Source organism: Oncorhynchus gorbuscha, unplaced genomic scaffold (assembly GCF_021184085.1).
Source record: "Oncorhynchus gorbuscha isolate QuinsamMale2020 ecotype Even-year unplaced genomic scaffold, OgorEven_v1.0 Un_scaffold_595, whole genome shotgun sequence".
In the NCBI taxonomy this organism is placed as follows: domain Eukaryota; kingdom Metazoa; phylum Chordata; class Actinopteri; order Salmoniformes; family Salmonidae; genus Oncorhynchus; species Oncorhynchus gorbuscha.
The window spans coordinates 504,161-520,529 of record NW_025745430.1 but is presented as its reverse complement, the minus strand read 5'-3'; the positions used below and the strand labels follow the sequence as shown (position 1 = coordinate 520,529).

Here is a 16,369-nt window from a genome sequence, read left to right as displayed (position 1 = left end):
CAGTAGGTCTCCTCCTCTGTGGGTAGGGAGGGTTTGGGAAGGGAGGGGGTTTGGTATCCCAGTAGGTCTCCTCCTCTGTGGGGAGGGAGGGAGGGTTAGGTCTCCTCCTCTGTGGGGAGGGAGGGGTTTGGTATCCCAGTAGGTCTCCTCCTCTGTGGGGAGGGAGGGGGTTTGGTATCCCAGTAGGTCTCCTCCTCTGTGGGGAGGGAGGGGGGAGTTTGGTATCCCAGTAGGTCTCCTCCTCTGTGGGGAGGGAGGGTTTGGTATCCCAGTAGGTCTCCTCCTCTGTGGGGAGGGAGGGGGTTTGGTATCCCAGTAGGTCTCCTCCTCTGTGGGGAGGGAGGGGTTTGGTATCCCAGTAGGTCTCCTCCTCTGTGGGGAGGGAGGGGTTTGGTATCCCAGTAGGTCTCCTCCTCTGTGGGGAGGAGGGGTTTGGTATCCCAGTAGGTCTCCTCCTCTGTGGGGGGGAGGGGGTTTGGTATCCCAGTAGGTCTCCTCCTCTGTGGGGGGAGGGAGGGGTTTGGTATCCCAGTAGGTCTCCTCCTCTGTGGGGAGGGAGGGGGTTTTGGTATCCCAGTAGGTCTCCTCCTCTGTGGGGAGGGAGGGTTTGGGAGGTCTCCTCCTCTGTGGGGAGGGAGGGGGTTTGGTATCCCGGTAGGTCTCCTCCTCTGTGGGGGAGGGGAGGGGGGTTAGGTCTCCTCTGTGGGGAGGGAGGGGTTTGGTATCCCAGTAGGTCTCCTCCTCTGTGGGGAGGGAGGGGGTTTGGTATCCCAGTAGGTCTCCTCCTCTGTGGGGAGGGAGGGGTTTGGTATCCCAGTAGGTCTCCTCCTCTGTGGGGAGGAGGGGTTTGGTATCCCAGTAGGTCTCCTCCTCTGTGGGGAGGGAGGGGGTTTGGTATCCCAGTAGGTCTCCTCCCCTCTGTGGGGAGGGAGGGGTTTGGTATCCCAGTAGGTCTCTCCTCCTCTGTGGGGAGGGAGGGGGGTTTGGTATCCCAGTAGGTCTCCTCCTCTGTGGGGAGGAGGGGTTTGGTATCCCAGTAGGTCTCCTCCTCTGTGGGGAGGGAGGGGGTTTGGTATCCCGGTAGGTCTCCTCCTCTGTGGGGTCTCCTCCTCTGTGGGGAGGAGGGGTTTGGTATCCCAGTAGGTCTCCTCCTCTGTGGGGAGGGAGGGGGTTTGGTATCCCGGTAGGTCTCCTCCTCTCTGTGGGGTGGGGGGAGGGTGGTTTGGTATCCCAGTAGGTCTCCTCCTCTGTGGGGAGGGGAGGGGTTTGGTATCCCAGTAGGTCTCCTCCTCTGTGGGGAGGAGGGTGGTTTGGTATCCCAGTAGGTCTCCTCCTCTGTGGGGAGGGAGGGGGTTTGGTATCCCAGTAGGTCTCCTCCTCTGTGGGGAGGGAGGGGTTTGGTATCCCGGTAGGTCTCCTCCTCTGTGGGGAGGGAGGGGGGTCCCAGTAGGTCTCCTCCTCTGGGGAGGGGAGGTGTTTGGTATCCCGGTAGGTCTCCTCCTCTGTGGGGAGGGAGGGGTTAGGTCTCCTCTGTGGGGAGGGGAGGGGGGTTTGGTATCCCAGTAGGTCTCCTCCTCTGTGGGAGGGAGGGGGGTAGGTCTCCTCCTCTGGGGGAGGGGGTTTGGTATCCCAGTAGGTCTCCTCCTCTGTGGGGAGGGAGGGTGGTTTGGTATCCCAGTAGGTCTCCTCCTCTGTGGGGAGGGAGGGGGTTTGGTATCCCAGTAGGTCTCCTCCTCTGTGGGGAGGGAGGGTGGTTTGGTATCCCAGTAGGTCTCCTCCTCTGTGGGGAGGGAGGGGTTTTGGTATCCCGGTAGGTCTCCTCCTCTGTGGGGAGGGAGGGGGTTTGGTATCCCGGTAGGTCTCCTCCTCTGTGGGGAGGGAGGGGGTTTGGTATCCCAGTAGGTCTCCTCCTCTGTGGGGAGGGGAGGGGGTTTGGTATCCCGGTAGGTCTCCTCCTCTGTGGGGAGGGAGGGGTTTGGTATCCCAGTAGGTCTCCTCCTCTGTGGGGAGGGAGGGGGTTTGGTATCCCAGTAGGTCTCCTCCTCTGTGGGAGGGAGGGGGTTTTGGTATCCCAGTAGGTCTCCTCCTCTGTGGGGAGGAGGGTGGTTTGGTATCCCAGTAGGTCTCCTCCTCTGTGGGGAGGGAGGGGGTTTGGTATCCCGGTAGGTCTCCTCCTCTGTGGGGGGAGGGAGGGGGTTTGGTATCCCGGTAGGTCTCCTCCTCTGTGGGGAGGGAGGGGTTTGGTATCCCGGTAGGTCTCCTCCTCTGTGGGGAGGGAGGGGTTTGGTATCCCAGTAGGTCTCCTCCTCTGTGGGGAGGGAGGGGGTTTGGTATCCCAGTAGGTCTCCTCCTCTGTGGGGAGGGAGGGGGTTTGGTATCCCAGTAGGTCTCCTCCTCTGTGGGGAGGGAGGGGGGTTTGGTATCCCAGTAGGTCTCCTCCTCTGTGGGGAGGGAGGGGGGTTTGGTATCCCAGTAGGTCTCCTCCTCTGTGGGGAGGGAGGGGGGTTTGGTATCCTAGTAGGTCTCCTCCTCTGTGGTTGAGGTCCTGTCCTGTCCAGTCCAGTCCAAACAGTAGTTCCGTCACACCGTGCTGTATTCCCCTTACACCCGGGCCAGGCTGTATTCCCCTTACACCCAGGCCAGGCTGTATTCCCCTTACACCCGGGCCAGGCTGTATTCCCCTTACACCCGGGCCAGGCTGTATTCCCCCTTACACCCGGGCCAGGCTGTATTCCCCTTACACCCGGGCCAGGCTGTATTCCCCTTACACCCGGGCCAGGCTGTATTCCCCTTACACCCGGGCCAGGCTGTATTCCCCTTACACTCGGGCCAGGCTGTATTCCCCTTACACCCGGGCCAGGCTGTATTCCCCTCACACCCGGGCCAGGCTGTATTCCCCTTACACCCGGGCCAGGCTGTATTCCCAAGGTCCCTCGAACCCCGCAAGCTATTTAAATACTGACGTCATGCATGGAATCAGCCAGGACACATGGTACCGTAGTCAGATAGGCCGTAATGCAGTAGTTTGACATGCCACGATCTCTCTCCCCCCAAAAATAATATAGATGTTTCTGTTCCCTTAAGATTTAACATTCAGCACTTAAATGCTCCTAAACAAGTCATAACTTAAATAATAAATAAGCAGTGCACTTTTGGTGAAACCTAAATGACAGAGAGAGAGAAAACCAAACCATAAAAAGAGAGAATTGGTCCGTTTTGGATCCGGTTTTAGGAGGAGAAATATAATACAGGCTGTTGTTGTTGTTTTAAATAATACAAATAATGTAACATTACCTGAGGTAATGTGTCACGCATGCCAGTAATATAAAACAGTGTCTCAACATGCTAATTTCAAGCTTTTTAAAAATTATATATATATATATATTTTTTTTTAATGAAGATTATTATCTCCCATGGCATCATCATCATCGTTGTGTTATCGTCACACCCCTGTGGGATTAGAGCAGGTGTTTTTGTTTCAGCATCTGCTTGGGATAGAAAGTAGCAGCAGTTTACAGATGTCATCTGGTCTACAAACAGCCCCCACTTCTCATCCTGTCTCCTTGGCAACAGGAGACCAGTGTTTTAGTTCTCTGTTTTCTGTGTGGGGTTTTGTTTGTTGTTTGTTTCTATTGTGATAAAGTGCTTAGCTGATCACTCAGCAGGTAACTAGCAATCGTCGGAACAACAACTGCACCTAGCGGACAACGTTGGTCGATCTCTCTCTCTCTCTGTGACTGCAGATGGTTGTTGGGTTCGGGCTGAGATTCCATAATCCTTTTCTCTTTCTTCAGCAGATGCCGGTGCATTACGCAACTCACCCTCACCCAAGTTCCACTGTAATCCATAATCCATAATCCATTATCCATTATCAATGATAAATTATCCATGATCCATGATACATTATCCACGATACATTATCCACAATACATTATCCATGATACATTATCCACGATACATTATCCACAATACATTATCCATGATACATTATCCACGATACATTATCCATGATACATTATCCATGATCCATAATCCATTATCCATGATCCATAATCCATTATCCATGATCCATAATCCATTATCCATTATCCATGCAAAACCGTTTCTTCTTCAATGATCATGTTGTGTTTTCCCCGTTTCATATTTCAACGGCAGGATGTTTTCCGGTATATCTCCGATAACGTTAGGAACATAAAGATAATGTGTTATTATAATACTTTTATCATTCCCATTTTGAGAGTCAAACAAACCTTATTTTTTTATCCTCTTTTGGTGAAACAGTTTTCTCTTTATTCATTCAAATGTAATTAACGCAAATGCAAGAAAAAACGCATTATTAACGAAGTTAAATCAAGCATCTCCCGAAACATTTCTACAATATTTACAACGAACGGGGTGTCCTCATATCCCCATGATGTCGCTGCCGAATGAATGTATATATTTCTAAACATCAGTCAGCAGCTTGCCCTTATTCACGCAGTTCTGGTTGAGGACAGGCGTACAGTTAGCAGTTCTGAGATTCGCGTCCCTAAAGTTATCAATACTATTGTTGATCCCTTCGTCTATTTCCATGTATTCTGACTTGCCGGCGATAGAGTTGGAGCTGCGGCGCGATGAGTTGCTGTCGGAGTTAAGGTCCTGGTTGCTGACGTTAAGAAGCTGCGCCTGCTCCTCTCCCTCCGTCTCCCGGTGATAGAAATAGTTAAAGTTGGACACGATGACAGGCACCGGCAGCGCGATGGTCAGCACTCCGGCGATGGCGCAGAGCGAGCCCACGATCTTCCCGCCGATGGTCACCGGGTACATGTCCCCGTAGCCCACCGTTGTCATGGAGACCACGGCCCACCAGAAGGCGTCGGGGATGCTTGTGAAAAAGATTCCTTCTCCTCCGCCTCGGCGAAATAGACAGCGCTGGAGAAGAGGATGACTCCGATGAAGAGGAAGAAAATGAGCAGCCCCAACTCTCTCATACTGGCTTTGAGGGTTTGTCCTAATATCTGAAGCCCCTTGGAGTGTCTGGACAGCTTGAAGATCCTGAACACCCTGACCAGCCGGATGACCCTGAGGATGGCCAGAGACGCGGCCTGCTCACTCGGTTTCTCCTTCCCCTCCTGGTCCTCTGCCAGCTCGGTGCCCAGCGTGATGAAGTAGGGTATGATAGCTACTATGTCTATAGTATTCATCATGTTTTTAAAGAAAGCTGCCTTGCTAGGGCAGGCGAAGAACCGCACTATCAACTCAAAGGAGAACCAGATTATACACAGGGTCTCCACTATGAAGAAAGGATCGGTGAGAATATTTGGCTTATAATAGAATGTCACGTTGCCTACAGTTTCCATCCTTCCCCTGGGGTCCTCTTTGAGTTCTGGCAGCGTCTCCAAACAGAATATGACTATTGAAATTAAGATAACCATCACAGATACTATAGCTATCCCTCTGGCGGGTCCCGAACTCTCCGGGTATTCGAACAACAACCAGACCTGTCGTTGAAACTCTTTCTCCGGTAAGGGTTTTTCCTCTTCTCTAATAAAGCCTTCGTCTTCTCTAAACTTCTCCATGGCCTCTGCCCCGAGCTCGTAGAACTTGATCTCCTCGGAGAACATATCAAGAGGAACGTTGACGGGCCTCCTCAACCGTCCACCGGACTGGTAGTAATATAGAATAGCGTCAAAACTCGGCCGGTTCCGGTCAAAAAAGTACTCGTTTCTAAGCGGGTCGAAGTAGCGCATCCTCTTTTTGGGGTTACCTAGTAACGTCTCGGGAACTGACTGAGTGTCTTTAACTGGGTCTCGAAGCGCAGCCCTGAGATATTAATGACAACCCTCTCGCAGCACTCCTGGTCCTCGTGGTGTGGTGGGTAGGTGTCCTGCAGGTGCCCCGGCAGGGTGGACGTCTCATCCATGTTATCTCCGGCCACCACAGTCATCCTGGCGGTGTTGCCCGGGCTCGGCGCAGCGCTATGCGGCAGGAGATGCTCGGCTCAGCCCGGTGGGGGCAGGCATCTAGTAGCTGTCACTGCGCGCCTCAGATTTCTCCCCTCTCTCTCTTCTGTCTGATAGAAACCCCCTTGCATTCACCCGGGCCAGGCAGGCAGAGGGCTCGCCAAGCGCCGCTCCTCTTAAGGCTCCCTTGCTCCTCTCTCCGAGTAGTCCTCCATTGCTGCTCCTCCTTCTTCTTCTTCTCCTTCGTCTTCCACCTAGTCGGAGGGAGGAAGGGAAGAGTGAGAAATAAAAGGAATCGAACGCAAGAGAGAGAGAGAGAGATCTTTTTTCCAGCTCAGCAGTGTTATCTCAGTGTTTGTGACATGCTGTAATCTAGATGGGGGAGAGGACGCCCACCTAACAGCGGGGGGTACCAGGAACAGGTTGACCAGCATAGAGGACATCCAGGAGACAACAACACTGTGATATGGAGACAATTGCTTATCTCATACATCATTATTCCAGTTTCACTACTACTGTCCACCCTCTGCTTCTCCACCCACTGTACTAACCCTCTACACACTAAACACCTATTACCTTATAATAACTACAACACCAATGACAATAACGACCGTTAATAAAGATACGTTAATAATTACCGAACTGTCGGCTCTGTTATTAATTACCTGGATTTCTGTTTGGTGGTGGTGCACCCGCCAGCCACGGCTACAACTTTTACAGTCCCGGTGTTTTGTTTTAAAGGTGGCGGATATCACTTTACTGCACTGTACAGTACGAGCTTCGGTGAAATATTCATAGACTGTACTGTCTCCGTTAATATCACCCACGTTATTCCGGTGTTATTGGCTTCTAACGTCGACTGGAGCGACCGTTAATATCACCCACATTATTCCGGTGTTATTGGCTTCTAACGTCGACTAGGGCGACCGTTAATATCACCCACGTTATTCCGGTGTTATTGGCTTCTAACGTCGACTAGGGCGACCTTCTTGAGGTACCGAACGGCTCTGAAACGCCTTGGAAGAAGCGTAAATCTCTTGACAGGCAATTTAAAACCATGCTGAAGAAACGGCACGAACGAGGAATAGAGAGAATATAATATAATACGAAAGAAAGAAAATAAAAGCCGTTAACTTGAGCTCCTCTCCAACGGACGGCAACACCGACTAGTAGTTCCCACTTGGTCTTTTGACCGTCACGCGTGGCTGCGCTCTCCAGCGGCGTGGTCGTGAAATTAAGATGGTGTGAGTGAGAAGGTTTGAGCTGAACACGTTAGTGGGGCAGTGAGAGAGAGAGAGAGAGAGAGAGAGAGAGAGAGCAGAAGCACACAACCATTTCCCTCCTCGGCTCCGCTCTGCTCTGCACTGCAGTTTGCCGCATCAGCAGAAACGCGACGTTATAAAGCTCCCCTCTCCTGGTTTGGTGCAGTAGAACAGCTAGAACTCAACATGACGCGGCCGTCCCAAGACGCACCGCTGTAAACGCACCCATTCTCCCCGCCTAGATAAACATGTAGCACCTGTCAAACAACCACCGGGGGTTTAAGGTATCACTGAGTCACAGCCAATATAATACTTAAATCATGTAAACGCATGTTGCAGGATTTTATACAGAGAAGAGAGAGAGGTGGGGAGGGGGGAGGGAGGGAGGTGGGGAGGGAGGGAGGGGAAGACGGAGAGAGAGAGAGGTGTGGAGGGAGAGAGGGGGAAGACGGAGAGAGAGAGAGACAGAGAGACAGAGAGAGAGGTGGGGAGGGAGGGGGAAGAGGGGAGAGAGAGAGAGAGAGAGAGAGAGAGAGAGAGAGAGAGAGAGAGAGAGAGAGAGAGAGAGAGAGAGAGAGAGAGAGAGAGGGAGAGAGGAGAGAGGAGAGAGGAGAGAGAGAGAGAGAGAGAGAGAGAGAGAGAGAGAGAGAGAGAGAGAGAGAAAGAGAGAGAGAGAGAGAGAGAGAGAGAGAGAGACAGAGAGACAGAGACAGAGAGAGACAGAGAGACAGAGACAGAGAGAGGGAGAGAAGGGGGGAGAGCGGTTCGACGCAATGCAGACATACTGTACTATAACACATGTTGCCACACACACACACACACACACACACACACACACACACACACACACACACACACACACACACACACACACACACACACACACACACACACACACACACACACACACACACACACACACACACACACACACACACACACACACACACACACACACACACCGGCAGCACCGAAACAACAGATCATTGTGTAAGCCACCTCTGCTGTAAAAACCCGAGTCATTGTACGGTGGCGTGACTGGTTGAGATATATTTAAATCCCTCTGGCAAACGGAGCTAATCTAAACGGTGATGCGATGAGCCAATTACATTTTAGGCAAATTGACGATGACGGAGAAACGGGGTTGAACGACACAATGAGTGATTCTATTTGACTGTTTTCATCTCTGGGTATGTGACCGGGGAGTTTATTTTAGCGTCCTTTATTTAACTAGGCAAAACAGTTATTATCGACACGTTCTTATTTACAATGGCGGCCTACTCCGGCCAAACCCGGACGACGCTGGGCCAATTGTGCGCTGCCCTATGGGACTCCTACTCACGGCCGGATGTGATACAGCCTGGATTCGAACCAGGTACGATAGTGACGCCTCTTGCGCTGAGATGCGGTGCCTTAGACCGCTGCGTCACTCGGTAGTGGCACCAACAGGAAATCTCCTCCAATGATAAGACGTGTTTATGAGCTGCATCGTGTGATGTAAAGGCTGGGGTCTCTTCCCACGTAAACACCTACAGTGGGTCTCCTTGATAAAATTCTTATTGGTTCACGTTTAGTATGTCAACAGAAGTGAATTTAAAATACAATTGAACCTTGCTCTCTGTGCCTGCCATTCTGTGGTCCAGGATTTTCATCACGGTGATTAAACTATGGTTTCAATAGTTTAAAGAATTATGACCTCAGATATATGTCTAGTTGGGCCATGGCTTCCAGCATCATATAGGCTAGTAGGTGTTCCCCTGTCCCCAAGACAAGGTGACTGGTAGTAGCACTCACCAACGGATTTAACTCCAGGGGGTTTAACACCAGGGGGTTTAACACCAGGGGGTTTAACTCCAGGGGGTTTAACACCAGGGGGTTTAACACCAGGAGGTTTAACACCAGGAGGTTTAACACCAGGGGGTTTAACTCCAGGGGGTTTAACACCAGGGGGTTTAACACCAGGAGGTTTAACTACAAGAGATTTAACACCAGGGGGTTTAACACCAGGGGGTTTAACACCAGGGGGTTTAACACCAAGGGGTTTAACACCAGGGGGTTTAACACCAGGGGGTTTATCACCAGGGAGTTTAACACCAGGGGGTTTAACACCAGGGGTTTAACACCAGGGGTTTAACACCAGGGGTTTATCACCAGGGGTTTAACACCAGGGGTTTAACACCAGGGGGTTTAACACCAGGGAGTTTAACACCAGGGGGTTTAACACCAGGGGTTTAACACCAGGGGTTTAACACCAGGGGATTCAGCACCAGGAGGTTTAACACCAGGGGTTTAACACCAGGGGTTTATCACCAGGGGGTTTAACACCAGGGGGTTTAACACCAGGGGGTTTAACACCAGGGGGTTTTACACCAGGGGGTTTAACAGCAGGGGGTTTAACAGCAGGGGGTTTAACAGCAGGGGGTTTAACACCAGGGGGTTTAATAGCAGGGGGTTTAACACCAGGGGGTTTAACACCAGGGAGTTTAACACCAGGGGGTTTAACACCAGGGGGTTTAACACCAGGAGGTTTAACTACAAGAGATTTAACACCAGGGGGTTTAACACCAGGGGGTTTAACACCAGGGGGTTTAACACCAGGGAGTTTAACACCAGGGGGTTTAACACCAGGGGGAAATTAACTCCCATGTCTATTGGGTGAAATTAACTCCCATGTCTACTGGGTGAAATTAACTCCCATGTCTATTGGGTGAAATTAACTCCCATGTCTACTGGGTGAAATTAACTCCCATGTCTACTGGGTGAAATTAACTCCCATGTCTACTGGGGGAAATTAACTCCCATGTCTACTGGGTGAAATTAACTCCCATGTCTACTGGGGGAAATTAACTCCCATGTCTACTGGGGGAAATTAACTCCCATGTCTACTGGGTGAAATTAACTCCCATGTCTACTGGGTGAAATTAACTCCCATGTCTACTGGGGGAAATTAACTCCCATGTCTACTGGGTGAAATTAACTCCCATGTCTACTGGGGGAAATTAACTCCCATGTCTACTGGGGGAAATTAACTCCCATGTCTACTGGGGGAAATTAACTCCCATATCTACTGGGGGAAATTAACTCCCATATCTACTGGGGGAAATTAACTCCCATGTCTATTGGGGGAAATTAACTCCCATGTCTATTGGGGGAAATTAACTCCCATGTCTATTGGGGGAAATTAACTCCCATGTCTATTGGGTGAAATTAACTCCCATGTCTATTGGGTGAAATTAACTCCCATGTCTACTGGGGGAAATTAACTCCCATGTCTACTGGGTGAAATTAACTCCCATGTCTATTGGGTGAAATTAACTCCCATGTCTACTGGGTGAAATTAACTCCCATGTCTATTGGGTGAAATTAACTCCCATGTCTACTGGGTGAAATTAACTCCCATGTCTACTGGGTGAAATTAACTCCCATGTCTACTGGGTGAAATTAACTCCCATGTCTATTGGGTGAAATTAACTCCCATATCTATTGGGTGAAATTAACTCCCATGTCTACTGGGTGAAATTAACTCCCATGTCTACTGGGTGAAATTAACTCCCATGTCTACTGGGTGAAATTAACTCCCATGTCTACTGGGTGAAATTAACTCCCATGTCTACTGGGTGAAATACCACAGTGTGACATCACAGCATCAAAATGTGTGACCTGTTGCCACAACAAAAGGGCAACCACTGAAGAACTAACACTATTGTAAATACAACCCATATTTATGCTTATTTATTTTCCATTTTGTACTTTAACTATTTGCACACTAGTATAAGACTGTATATAGACATAACAAGACATCTGTCAATTCCCTTGAAACTTGTAATTGTAATGTTTACTGTTCATTTTTTAATTGTCTAGTTTTACTTTTGTTTATTATCTATTTCACGTGCATTGGGCAATGTAAACATATTTTTCCCATGAAAATAAAGCGCTAAGAATTTAAATGAATTGAGAGAAAGCGAGAGAGAGAGAGAGAGAGAGAGAGAGAGAGAGAGAGAGAGAGAGAGAGAGAGAGAGAGAGAGAGAGAGAGAGAGAGAGAGAGAGAGAGAGAGAGAGAGAGAGAGAGAGAGAGAGAGAGAGAGAGAGAGAGAGAGAGAGAGAGAGAGGGACTCGGATCATTGGCCTGTGAGGAAATATATTCCCGACGGAGCCGTCAGCTTTGTCCCATCTGATAGAACCCTCCCATTCCTTCTCACTGGAACGCTCCCATTCCTTCTCCCTGGAACGCTCCCATTCCTTCTCCCTGGAACGCTCCCATTCCTTCTCCCTGGAACGCTCCCATTCCTTCTCCCTGGAACTCTCCCATTCCTTCTCCCTGGAACCCTCCCATTCCTTCTCCCTGGAACGCTCCCACAATAAGAGATTCTCCCGCCCGCTGTATTTCCATTCAACCTTGAATAAAACCCCACATAACCCATTGAGGACAGATGTAAGGTTAGGTCTGAGATGTGGGCTGGGATGTGTGCTGTTTATGTAGCCGCTGGTGGGGCTGCGAGGGAGGGGGCGAAATAGAGGAGGAGGAATTCCCGACGGTTCATATTTTTTATTTTTTAAGCTCAGTTTCAGTTTCAGCACCATGGACAGCGGATCGTGCACATCGCCTGTTTCTTACATATCCCGTTCCACGTATCCCGGATCACTGAAATATGACGCAGGGTGAGAGGAGGGGGTTCCTCTAAAACAATAGACACCATCTGATCGAAGGATAAGGGAATGTTTTTTTTTCTAGTCTCTGTTTTCAACTACTATTCATTTACTTTAATTGATGAAGCCTCAGCCTGTCCTGCTGACCCAAATTCGTAAAATAGGACTCTCATTATTGTTACCACGTGTTTCTACACCGCTACAGTGCTGCTCAGCAATACTACTGTAATATTATAGTGTTCTGCTGTTTCTAGAGCTGTCTGGCCAGCAGCCCAGCAGACCAGCAGACCAACACAGAGTGGTGGAGCAAAGAGCTAGCCAACAGTGCTAACGGTGCTAGCAGAAAACTATCATCAAATGCTAGACGCATGCTAGCAATGCTAGCTAACATCTGATGCTGCTAGGACAGCTAACATCTAACAAGTCTAGGCTAGCAAACGTCTAACAGGGCTAGCAATGCTAGCTAACACCTAACAGGGCTAGCAATGCTAGCTAACACCTAACAGGGCTAGCAATGCTAGCTAACACCTAACAGGGCTAGCAATGCTAGCTAACATCTAACAGGACTAGCAATGCTAGCTAACACCTAACAGGGCTAGGCTAGCTAACATCTAACAGGGCTAGCAATGCTAGCAAACATCTAACAGGACTAGCAATGCTAGCTAACACCTAACAGGGCTAGGCTAGCTAACATCTGACACTGCTAGGCCAGCTAACATCTAACAGGACTAGCAATGCTAGCTAACATCTAACAGGGCTAGCAATGCTAGCTAACATCTGACACTGCTAGGCCAGCTAACATCTAACAGGGCTAGCAATGCTAGCTAACATCTGACACTGCTAGGCTAGCTAACATCTAACAGGGCTAGCAATGCTAGCTAACACCTAACAGGGCTAGCAATGCTAGCTAACATCTAACAGGGCTAGCAATGTTAGCTAACATCTAACAGGGCTAGCAATGCTAGCTAACACCTAACAGGGCTAGGCTAGCTAACATCTGACACTGCTAGGCTACCTAGAGGGGGGCGCAAGAGAGACAGCAGGGAGAGAGAGGGGGATGGAGGGAGGTAGAGAGAGGGAGGGAGGGAGAGAGAGGGGGATGGAGGGAGGTAGAGAGAGGGAGGGAGAGAGAGGGGGATGGAGGGAGGTAGAGAGAGGGATGGAGGGAGAGAGAGAAAGGGATGGAGGGAGAGAGAGAGAGAGAGGGAGGGAGGGAGAGAGAGAGGGATGGAGAGAGAGAGAGAGAGAGAGGGATGGAGGGAGAGAGAGAGAGAGAGAGAGAGAGAGAGAGAGAGAGAGAGAGAGAGAGAGAGAGATATGGAGAGAAACGAGAGAGAGGAAAGGTTCTGTACAGCATGTTCAACACCATTCTCCATGGCAACCAGTAGGTTCCAGAGACAGATGCAAAGAGAGGGTAAAAACAAGGTCTGCCTTGTCACATCGGTTCACATATTATGAGCTGCAAGAGAGAGGGAAGAGAGAGAGAGGGAGGGAGACAGGTGTGGAGATAGAGAGTATGTGAGAGAGAAAGAGATGGGGGGAACTTAATGTAATGTTTACTGTTCATTTTTATCGTTTATTTCACTTTTGAGAGAGAGAGAGAGAGAGAGAGAGAGAGAGAGAGAGAGAGAGAGAGAGAGAGAGAGAGAGAGAGAGAGAGAGAGAGAGAGAGAGAGAGAGAGAGAGAGAGAGAGAGAGAGAGAGAGAGAGATAGATAGATAGATAGATGAAGGGAATAGTTATACTGTACTATACTGTCTGTAGTTATACTGTGCAGTCTGTAGTTATACTATACTGTCTGTAGTTATACTGTACTGTCTGTAGTTATACTGTACTGTCTGTAGTTATACTGTACTGTCTGTAGTTATACTGTGCTGTCTGTAGTGTACTAGTGTACTATATAGGGAATAGGGCTCTGGTCTATAGTAGTGTACTATATAGGGAATAGGGCTCTGGTCTATAGTAGTGTACTATATAGGGAATAGGGCTCTGGTCTATAGTAGTGTAATATATAGGGAATAGCGCTCTGGTCTATAGTAGTGTACTATATAGGGAATAGGGCTCTGGTCTATAGTAGTGTACTATATAAGGAATAGGGCTCTGGTCTATAGTAGTGCACTATATAGGGAATAGGGCTCTGGTCTATAGTAGTGCACTATATAGGGAATAGGGCTCTGGTCTAAAGTAGTGTACTATATAGGGAACAGGGCTCTGGTCTAAAGTAGTGCACTATATAGGGAATAGGGCTCTGGTCTATAGTAGTGCACTATATAGGGAATAGGGCTCTGGTCTATAGTAGTGCACTATATAGGGAATAGGGCTCTGGTCTAAAGTAGTGTACTATATAGGGAATAGGGCTCTGGTCTAAAGTAGTGCACTATATAGGGAATAGGGCTCTGGTCTAAAGTAGTGTACTATATAGGGAATAGGGCTCTGGTCTAAAGTAGTGCACTATATAGGGAATAGGGCTCTGGTCTAAAGTAGTGTACTATATAGGGAATATGGTTCTGGTCTAAAGTAGTGCACTATATAGGGAATAGGGTGCCAAAGGACTCTGGTCTAAAGTAGTGCACTATATAGGGAATAGGACTCTCTGTAGTCTATATAGGGAAAGTAGTGCACTATATAGGGAATAGGACTCTGGTCTAAAGTAGTGCACTATATAGGGAATAGGACTCTGGTCTATAGTAGTGCACTATATAGGGAATAGGGCTCTGGTCTATAGTAGTGCACTATATAGGGAATAGGACTCTGGTCTATAGTAGTGCACTATATAGGGAATAGGGCTCTGGTCTATAGTAGTGTACTATATAGGGAATAGGGCCCTGGTCTAAAGTAGTGTACTATATAGGGAATAGGGCTCTGGTCTATAGTAGTGTACTATATAGGGAATAGGGCCCTGGTCTATAGTAGTGTACTATATAGGGAATAGGACTCTGGTCTAAAGTAGTGCACTATATAGGGAATATCTCATGAATCTCATGTTGTTTCTGTTTAGATAGGAACAGCTTGATGTGTGGGTGTCACATTCCGCAATGCGTTGAAATACAAACATGTTTTTCAGCATCAGGAAACCAAACCGTTGACTCCAACCAGGGCTATCAGAATGTACCTTAATGTAGGGAGAGAGAGAGAAACCACTGAGAGAATGGATCAGAATGTACCTTAATGTAGGGAGAGAGAGAGAAACCACTGAGAGGATCTATCAGAATGTACCTTAATGTAGGGAGAGAGAGAGAAACCACTGAGGATCTATCAGAATGTACCTTAATGTAGGGAGAGAGAGAGAAACCACTGAGAGGATCTATCAGAATGTACCTTAATGTAGGGAGAGAGAGAGAAACCACAGAGAGGATGGATATATCAGAATGTACCTTAATGTAGGGAGAGAGAGAGAAACCACAGAGAGGATGGATCAGAATGTACCTTAATGTAGGGAGAGAGAGAGAAACCACAGAGAGGATCTATCAGAATGTACCTTAATGTAGGGAGAGAGAGAGAAACCACAGAGAGGATGGATCTATCCATCTATCATCCTCCAAACCATTTCATCTACCCACCTTGTCATTCTTTGTTTCCAGATTGTATGTCTCTTTTTTCAACAGAACATGAATGTAATGTTCTGTGTCTCTCCACTGTAGAAGGTGTCTCTCCACTGCAGAAGGTGTCTCTCCACTGTAGAAGGTGTCTCTCCACTGTAGAAGGTGTCTCTCCACTGCAGAAGGTGTCTCTCCACTGTAGAAGGTGTCTCTCCACTGTAGAAGGTGTCTCTCCACTGTAGAAGGTGTCTCACCACTGTAGAAGGTGTCTCTCCACTGTAGAAGGTGTCTCACCACTGCAGAAGGTGTCTCTCCACTGCAGAAGGTGTCTCACCACTGTAGAAGGTGTCTCTCCACTGTAGAAGGTGTCTCACCACTGCAGAAGGTGTCTCACCTCTGTAGAAGGTCTCACCACTGCAGAAGGTGTCTCTCCACTGTAGAAGGTGTCTCTCCACTGCAGAAGGTGTCTCTCCACTGCAGAAGGTGTCTCTCCACTGCAGAAGGTGTCTCTCCACTGTAGAAGGTGTCTCTCCACTGCAGAAGGTGTCTCAGAAGGTGTCTCACTGTAGAAGGTATCTCCACTGCAGAAGGTGTATCTCCACTGCAGAAGGTGTCTCTCCACTGTAGAAGGTGTCTCTCCACTGTAGAAGGTGTCTCTCCACTGCAGAAGGTGTCTCTCCACTGTAGAAGGTATCTCACCACTGTAGAAGGTGTCTCTCCACGGTAGAAGGTGTCTCTACACTGCAGAAGATGGAGAGCTGACACATGTGCTGGGAGACCCTTTCATTGATAACAGGGTCAGAGGGCTGTAATAATAACAGGGTCAGAGGGCTGTAATAATAACAGGTCAGAGGGCTGTAATAATAACAGGGCCAGAGGGCTGTAATAATAACAGGGTCAGAGGGCTGTAATAATAACAGGGCCAGAGGGCTGTAATAATAACAGGGCCAGAGGGCTGTAATAATAACAGGGTCAGAG

General features: G+C 48.9%; 1 pseudogene; it reads right to left on the bottom strand.

The window, feature by feature from the left end:
• Positions 1-3,963: 3,963 nt before the first annotated feature.
• Positions 3,964-6,031, bottom strand: LOC124018992 (annotated as a pseudogene).
• Positions 6,032-16,369: the final 10,338 nt, after the last annotated feature.